This window comes from Tasmannia lanceolata, unplaced genomic scaffold (assembly GCF_043159265.1).
Source record: "Tasmannia lanceolata isolate RefF3 unplaced genomic scaffold, GAP_Taslan_0.1 ptg000018l, whole genome shotgun sequence".
Taxonomy (NCBI): domain Eukaryota; kingdom Viridiplantae; phylum Streptophyta; class Magnoliopsida; order Canellales; family Winteraceae; genus Tasmannia; species Tasmannia lanceolata.
This window is the reverse complement of record NW_027518695.1, coordinates 23176635-23186362: the sequence shown is the minus strand read 5'-3', so window position 1 is coordinate 23186362 and position 9728 is coordinate 23176635.

Below are 9728 nucleotides of genomic sequence, written 5' to 3'. Positions count from 1 at the left end.
GTCCAGATTTATGTGGATGATACCATCTGTGGCTCAACTAATCAAAAAATGTGTGATGAATTTGCAACTCTAATGAAAAATGAATTTGAAATGAGCATGATGGGTGAGTTAACCTACTTCTTAGGACTCCAAATTAAACAATACCAAAATGGGATATTTTAAATCAAGAAAAATATACGAAGGAGTTATTAAAGAAGTATGGCATGGATAGCAGTAAGACATCAAGAATTCCCATGAGTACAACTGCTAAACTAGAAAATGATGAATTTGGCAAATCTATAGATCAAAAGATGTATAGGGGTATGATAGGTAGCTTACTCTATTTGACAGCCAACAGACCAGCCATTAAGTTTACTGTCTGTCTCTGTGCTCGATTTCAATCGGATCCAAAAGAGTCTCACCTATCGGCAGTCAAGAAGATCTCCAAGTACTTAAGAGGAACCGAAAGTCTAGGACTATGGTATGAAAGATCATCTGCCTTCACTCTCATTGGATATTCAGATGCAGACTTTGCTGGATGTAGAGTGGATAGGAAAAGCACTAGTGGGACTTGTCAATTCTTGCGAAAATCACTTGTTTCATGGTTTAGCAAGAAACAAAATTCAGTAGCTTTGTCCACAACAGAAGCAGAATATGTGGCAGCTGGAGCTTGCTGTGCACAAGTCCTATGGATGAAAAGCACATTGATGGACTATGCAATTAAAATGGAAAATATTCTCATCCAATGTGACAATACCAGTGCTATAAGTTTAACAAAGAACCCCATACAACACTCAAGAACAAAACATATTGAGATTAGGCACCACTTCATTAGAGATCACTCACAAAAAGGGGATATTTGCTTAAAATATATCAATACTGAGGATCAATTGGCGGATATCTTTACAAAACCCCTTAGTGATGATAGAATTTGTTATATCCGAAGTGCCTTAAACATTTGGAGTGCGGATCAAGTCAAAGAAATTGCCAAATAAATACTTTGTGCCTTTCACCAGTTTATCTCTATAGTATTTATATATATATCATCCTTGTTTGGTAGTATCTGCATGAATGAGATGTCAAATATTAATCTTAAAAATCACTCAATTGGTACTCTTAGCCTTCTTAGTTTTCTAAGTTGGAGAGGTACCTTCACTTTAATTAAAAATACCTAACAATTTGACATTTGTCAACATCTCGATCATGAACAGGTATATGTGCATTACTTGGTTATATATTTTTATACCATAAGCATTGATTTAGGGGGAGTACCTAACTCAATCTTCATCTACTCCTAAATTGCTTTACTTTTTAGTACACCCTTTCTGTCGATGACAAAAAGGGGAGAAGTTTGAAATTGATTATCTATTCAATTGCCTATATGCACCATATGCTTTTAATTGTTATAATTTATCCATGTGCATATTTTGAGGGGGAGTTCCAGCATTCACTTGCCTACTATGTCACTCCACACACACCTCATAATCAATTTTGTTTGTCATCATCAAAAAGGGGGAGATTGTAAGCCCAAGGGTCTACTCTCCTACTTGTTTTGATGATTCTAAACATAATTGATTGTGTTATTGAATACTAATCAATTTGCTCTAAAGTGTTGTGTTTAAGATATGATTGATCATTGATGAAACCAACACACTACATGGTCATGCTTGGAGATGTCCCATACAAGAGTCAAAGGAGCTAAGTGAAGCTCACCTCATCTCTCAAGCAAGCATACACAAGATGGAAGATCAATTGAAGACCAAGACTAAAGAGAAATTGAAGGTTGCATAGGTATCATTGTACATCCCTTCTCTTTAGATTTTCAAGTCAAGGCAAAGTGTTTTAAAAATAGTTTTCAAAAACACTTAAAGAACTTTAAAGGTTTAGTGAATGGTTATGTGGTGGACCAACATGTTGGGACCCTCATAAACATTCCAAAATTATCATAGGACTTGAGTTCCAAAAGCCAAAAATCAAACAAGCAATAAAATCTCAAAATATGCTGATTTTTAGGCTTCTCGGAACTCCGAGATTTTTCTCGGAGCTCCGAGCTCGGAACTCCGAGAAATGGTCCATAGCTTCTGGCCATTTTCTCGGAACTCCTAGAAATTGTCCAGTAGGAAATTTTCATATTCTGGCCGTTCTCTCGGAACTCCGAGAATGGTTCTCGGAACTCCGAGAACCTCGCGACAGCTCAAAAAAGAGCCGTTGGGATTTGATTTAAAAATTGGTTTTTAATTTTCTTACCCCCAAACGGTCATATTTTGAGGAGAGACTATTTATACAACATCTAGAGGACTATTTCCTCTCTCTTGATCATTTGAAAAACTCCCTTAAGCATTCAAGCTAACTTGCAACCCTTTCAAGCTTAAGATTTTGATTTTTCCAAACTTGCGTTGCACTTGCAAATCTATTGAGTTTGGGTTTAGAGCTTTCACTTGCAACCATCATTGAAGGGCAATCAAGGGACTACAAAGAGCATCAAACTTTCAAGAAGAAGCCAAGCTATCTCTTTCATTTCTTGTAAAGGTGTAAGGGCATCCTATATTAATTCTCTAGAGAGCAAGCGCTTAGAACTCAGCGGAGAAGGAGAGTCATTGTAAAGGTGTAAGGGCATCCTTATTTAATATCCCTTGGAAGTGTAACCGCCTCGGAGCCGAGCATCGTGGAGGTCTCGTATAGTGAAAATCCTTAAGGACGATCTTAAGAAGAGTGGAGTAGGGCTTTGCCCGAACCACTATATATCGGCGTGTCTCTTCCATTATCTTGCACTTTCATTCTTTGTGGTTTAGCATTTCACTTTTTCTTTTAATCTTATTTGCACTAACCAAAAATTTAATCAAGAGAAGAAAATTCAAATTAGGGTTCATAATTAATTTCCAAAAGGGCTAATTTAGTGTTAAAATCAATTCACCCCCCTCTTATTTATTTCAACTTAGATCACGTCGAGTTTTATGTCTTAGGGAGTCCTAGAGTTAGGAGTCCAGTAAGCCTCAATCACAGCCGGTTGCTCTTGTTAGCAACTGAGCTTTAGATTAGGTTTCACATAGTTAACCCTCTTCCCCTATAGGACATGCCTAGTTAATCTAGGATGTAGGGCCCACCTGCATTAGTTTAGGAAAATCGTTGCATTTAGATAGGATCATATAGGAATAACATCTTAGATGGAGTCCTAAGATAAGAAAACGTAATAAACTTGAATTAATTAATCTCTCATAAACTGTTGAGTCCAGTCTAGATCGGTGTTATAGATGAGTTAGGCATATGTAGCTTAGTTTGGGTCATCGAACTACGTCGACCTTGATCACAGTGAGGCTTGAGTATGTAGGCAACTTGGATGGCACTCCAAGCTCAGGTCGACCCTACACACACTCACTAGGGTTTTAGGGTTGTATTTTATTTGTTTCTTGATCAATTAACTAATTTACTAGGAGTTTTCTAAATTATATTTTAGGAGAACTTTCACATAAATTGAATCAAACCCTATTAAGATAATCAAAAGATGCATCTAGGAACCACATTGAAATTAGATCATTTAGGATGCATGTCCAGTAGATTACACAAAGAGACTTTAAATGAGCTTTTTAAAAGAAATTTAAGTGAGTTAGTCTTTGAAATTGAAGACCGATGTACCGGGCAAGAATGGTGCCTAACACCTTGCATTCTCGTAATCAGGTAATGTATCTTGATTCTGAGATCGCAGATCATTGCAGTGTCACTTATGGGTCCTAGGTTACCTAGGTGGCAACTCTGGTCATTCTCTTTTGCGTGAAATTCAGATTTCTTTAGTGATCCCAAGGTCACGAAAAAGATGATTCATATCAATAATAAAAAATGCATGCCACTCGCATGGGTACGAGAGACCAAGAGAGGCGGGTCACACCCTTCTCGCGAGATCGGGTCCCACAGACTAACTGGACTAAACAAAATGATTGGACCCAATAGCAAATGGTAAATGACTAAAACTTTGACTGCGGCAACTGTCTGGCTTTGGAGGCTCGAAGTTGGCTGGTTCATGAATGGAATATCATCATAACTAGTACTTTTAAATTCTGCTTCTTCTTCATTGCAACTGGACTTGCGCTCAAAATGAGGGTGTCTACAATAGGACCCCTGCAAGTTTTGATAATTGCACCCCATACAAGTTTCATAAACATATGACAAATTTTTTTTCATAAAGGCACCCGAAAAATTCCTGCCAAGTTTTGAGTTTTTTTGTAAGAACTTGTGCCCAAACTATATTACAATAAATATTCATAATGTTCATATCTTAATATTAAATATGCTCAACTATTTATGAAGTTGCTTGTGACACATTCAACATTACTCAACTCACCCATTTTTTTATTATTGTGAAATAGAGTTTTGAGTTTTTAAACTATAAAGCAAACAATAAGTTAAAATAGATAAAGTGTAAAAATGGTAATGATCATTTTCCTAGCTTGGTTCCGTGGTATAGAAAGCTAGACGAATTCTTATATGGTTCACATATACGTCGAGATAATTTTTTAAATATACAGTTTAGCCTGTTAGTTAAATCCGGATTAATCAAAGGATCCAGGCATAGCAAAATGACTCAGATTCAATATAAAACAAATATTTTCACTTCCCTTGACCAAAATCCAGGATCCCTAATTGCTAGATTTCATTGGTGATGAAAATAAAATACAATAGGGATAGATAAATGTCCCGCCACAAACAGGGTCCCTGTGATAGTGCCGCAAGTTCCATTCCAAACATCCACAATAATATGCAAGGCTAGATTAACCACATCACATAAACAGGGATAAATAGAGCTACTAACGAAAATAAAAGTAATTTAAACCAAAGATTCATGAATTGTAATCACAAATCCCAAGGCCAACGTGGCTCACATCCATATTGAATTTAAATAAAACTTCAAACTACCAAGTTGAAATGATTGTCTGCTAATTCAAAATAAACTCCTGGCAGTTAGTAATCACTTTCTTGTAATTGAAAATCTCTAAGCCATCGAATCCTTTCCTCACGCCCATTTACCCACGAACTGATAGCTACTCTTCAATATCTAAAAAACGATAAACAACGTGGAATGAGCATTTATGATCAATACATAACAAGGAATTTGCATAGGTTGGATCAAGTATACATAACACGAGCAAAGCATTTGATTAAATTTTTTGCAGAATTTATTCAAGACATAACTAGTATCACGAAATAAACACAAATAACATAACTATCAATTGGAATAATCCATACGGATTTTCATGATATGATGTAGTCAACGAGTCCACTAATTCATACCAGACATAGCTATGGCATCGACCACCTCCCAAAGTGATGGCTATCACAATATGCTAGCTTCACATCCCATACTGGCGTGGTTGTTGATTGGCCCCATGCGGTCATGGCCAAGTTTTACAACTCCTAAGTGGCAGAGGTAATCGAAATGGGAACTCTCCCAGTATAAGAACTCACTATGGGGGAAAAAGAGTGATCTTTACGTAAACACGCACCGGTTATCACCTTCAACTGGTTAAGGTTGGGAATACCAGTTCATAGCTACACTAGTCACCATGTGCAAGGCACCAACCGGCCCACTCGGACCCAAAATAATTCACCGTGCACAAGGTACCCATCGGGCCACTCGGACCCGAGAGTAAACGTTCCATATAACAATAAAGATCAAACAATAGATCAAATATCTAGAGATTTTGCATGCAATAAGATCCAACAATTTCAAAAGCATAAAATGGCTTGAAGATTTTTGTGCAAATAAACAAACGCAAACAAGGACGTACTGGATCCACTTTTCAACAATTTTTGCCACACTAAAATATATTTGAATAAACAAAACAAATAATTTCTATAGACAAGAATTTTGATTCATAAACGAGAATTTAAAATCAGATTTTCATGAGGGAAAACTCCCACACAAACTCACAAGACACGTACCAATGATTAGCGCAAAAGATCTGCTTACACTCCTCCAAATTTTACACCCCAAGTTTATCCTTCCAAAGCACCTATAATCTAGGTAATATTTCATTTTAGAAAGTTGGTACACTTTTGGTATACAATTTATGTAAGTGTATTGCCGCTGCAAAGGCAATGTCTGTGTTTCAAGCCAGGTTTTGGACAGCCAAATGGAAGAATAAGGAAAAGTCATAAACTAGAAAGTTGTATACCTTTTCGAGATGTTTCCAACAACTATAACTATGAAAAATTTAGACAAATGGTTGAAAAGTTATGGTCATTTTAGTGGGATGTGTCTTTTAATTCCTCTTCTAGTTAGGTCTTTCGAAAATCAATGATTCCTCCTCTCAAATACAATTTCAACTTTGCTTTAATAATCCCTTTTAGGTTCAACAAGGTCTTGGGTTGAAACAACTCTAAAAGATCATCAATTCTTGAAAATACAATGTTTCAAACTCTTTCTTGATTCACAAATTCAATCTCCTCTATTTTGTTCGTGTAGAAACGATTTTCCTATTGGCAAATTTTACCAAAACCTTCAAAATCAGTTTTAGTCTTTGTTTTTTTCAATACTCAACTCCCAACCAAGCCCAAAAATTGACGAAAATCCATCGGTTGGGTTCAGCCGTCCATTAATCTTCGAATCTAATGACAATCCAAGCGTAAATCTTATTTTCCCTTAATTATTTCGGTATAATTACTTATTTGGAAGAGGTTCCTATGGTCAAAACACAAAAATCAATTAAACTCACATACCTCTTGGGGAATAAAACAATTTTTCTCTCTCTTCCAACCCACGCTCCCACATTTTCTTTTTCTCCTTTGAGAAAATTTTGCACGTTTTGGTTCGGGCGTGTATTTATGGTTTCATTTAAAGAGTCCTAAAATTCCAAATCTTGCTAATCCTAATCCATTTAGAGTAGGAAACGTCCTCCCCTTTAATTAGTTTTCCCATTAAAGACCTTCTTTAATTGGACTCTCTAATTAAATATAACGTGGGGAAAAAACACCCCTAATACTTGGACTTGTTTTGGTTTTTGAATTTTTTATTTTTTTTGGGACATTTCAATAATTCATACTAAACTATTTCCCAACTGGTAATCTTTGCTCGATCTACTCCCCGCTTGGCATTAATGCTTCTCAAATGCCAATGCCAGGAAATCAGAGTGATAGATGCTCTTTGATTGCTTGGACTACGGAGGATTTCTTGAAGAACTTTTTTTTTTGGGTAATTTTGGGTTAGGCAGACCCCCCACCAGATATATTGAATGAAGAAAAGAAAATTTACAGGCACAAATAAGGGACTCCAGAGGAGTCTTCATCTAAATTTACATTCAGATCATCAGGAAAATCAGCAAGAGGAATGCTGATTCCCTTACAAGGACAATGAGATTTTGATAAGAGGTCAGCTGCCTTGTTCCCTTCTCGCCATACATGAGTGATTTTCCAAGAATGGAATTTAGCCAGATTGGATTTTATTTGATTCAATCCACAAATACTGAATGTGAAGGTCTCTGGCCAACTGAATTCCTGTGTGAATCACATCAATTTCAAGGTCTTGAAAGGAAGATGGAGTTTGATTCAGGGAGTAAGCCCCGATAGGCCATCCATCTCTATTTCTTAAGATTCCTCCAATACTTCCCGAATCATTTGAGAAGGAGGCATCTGAGTTCAATTTGACAAATGGATCAGAAGGTGGTTGCCATATGACAGTTCTTGGTTCAGAAGTTCTGCTAAACAAAGGGAGATTCATATTTTTTGCAATTTCCTTGTTTTCATCATTCATGGATGATGTCTTCGAGCTTTAAGAACAAAATCCTCTCCCGAGCTATGCCAAGGATTAGATTTAAAGTAAGCTTTTTACGCTTTTTTTACCTTCATGGATCCTGGTGTTCCTTTCCATCCAAATGTGATGGGCTACATCAGTAAAAAGAGTGCGGGCAAGGATGGAGGAAGAAGAAAACCATGGACAAACAAGAGAAAAAGATATAGAATTTGAGAGAAGAGGAAAAGTGAAAGAGGTCTAAAAAACAACCGACCTTAACTCTCTCTCCCTTTAACTACTTATAAAGGGATACTAGGGTTGGGCGTCCTACAAGCCTTGGAGGGCAAACTCTAGTTGTTTCCTTTTCCAAAACAAAACTTCTTTAAGTTTGATTGAAACCTATTTCCAATTAATTTTAGAAACTATGGTTCCTTTCTTAAATTTGTTCTAAAACAAATAATTAATTAAAGAAAACTCCTTTTCTTTTACTTGATCTCTCTGTTATACAAAAATAGAAACACATGGCGTCCCTTCTTCCAATAATTAATCAATTTATTCTCCATTAATTTAGAATTACCTAGAGGAGAGTTTCAAAAATAGATACTTCCACATCCAATGTGAATTAATTAAATAATCTAATTAATCTCCATACATCACTGCTATAGTATATGTATACACCCAAGGGCATACAACACATTGATGGTGTAAATGCTCACCATATCTCTTATAGTTGATCTCATCCGTCCATGCAATCTATAAAATCTGAGACCTGGATTATCAAAAATTCTTAAAAATTCTCAAGGGTCAAACGAGTAATGAGTGGGATCACTGCATGGATTCGACAGTCGATCCAAAGGACTCATAGAGCTCCGCTACGACTTTGCTATGTAGTCTTACTATGGTTACATTTAGGAAAGCGGCCCCCACCAAGACGTTACCTTGAAGATGACTATCAGATCATCCTAATACCCCTAATCACATCCTATGTGTACGTCCTTCCTCCATATCCTCCCCTGGTGTGCTGGGCCCCATGGGGGCTGGACAGCTACTACCGCTTTGGCCTGCACCAAGGTATATCTTTGAATCTGCATGCTTGGGCATGTAAATGCATTTGCAAATTCTTTTGAAAACATAATATATATAATATGTATATTTTGAAATCCTTTTGATCAGGGGTGCAACTTGGGTTGGGCTCAACCCTCAAATCGATTTTGACTCAGGATGGGTTGGCTGCCCCAAAACTTGTGTTGAGAAAAGCCAACCCGAATTCATTTCGGTTTGGGTTAGGGTTAGGCATCACATAACCTGACCTGGCCCGAAACTGATGCTTATTCAAATTTCATTGCTTGCACGTGGCGGCAGACTTTATTTTAAGCTTGAATTAACCCTTGTTAGTTTCAAAATCAGCACAGTTCCCAAGGGCATGCGCGCCCTCCAACGCCAATTAGGTGGCAAGAGCCTCATTTTGATTTCATTTGTGAAAATTTGGTTAATGCAGGGCGAATTTGAAATTTCATTTTCTTGTATTTCATTTCATCATTACATTTCAGCGATAGGAATGAAGTGGCACTATTGCCAGTGTTTCTTAATCCATAGCTGTCCTCGCACAGCATACGAAAGGTCTCTCTCTCACGTCTGAAACAAGACTCTCTCTCTCTGATCTGAAACACAGGCTCTGTCTCTAATATGAAACAAGGGCTTTCTCTCTCTCATCTAAAATAAGGGTTTTCTATATCTCTCATCCTCTCTCATCTGAAATAAGGGTCTTCTATATGTCTCATCGTCTCATCTGAAATAAGGGTTTTCTATTTCTCTCATCCTCTCTCAATTCTCATCCGAAATAAGGTTTTTCTATCTCTCTCATCCTCTCATGAAGAAGATGATGGTCGCAAAAAAAGAAGAGATGTAATTGGATGGTTTACTTCTGTACCCTATTTCACAGACTTATTTAGAGACCATCTTTACATTTTTTCCCCTTAATAAAGCCTCATGCTCTACGTGCGTTGCACATGACCTTCCAAGGCTGCTG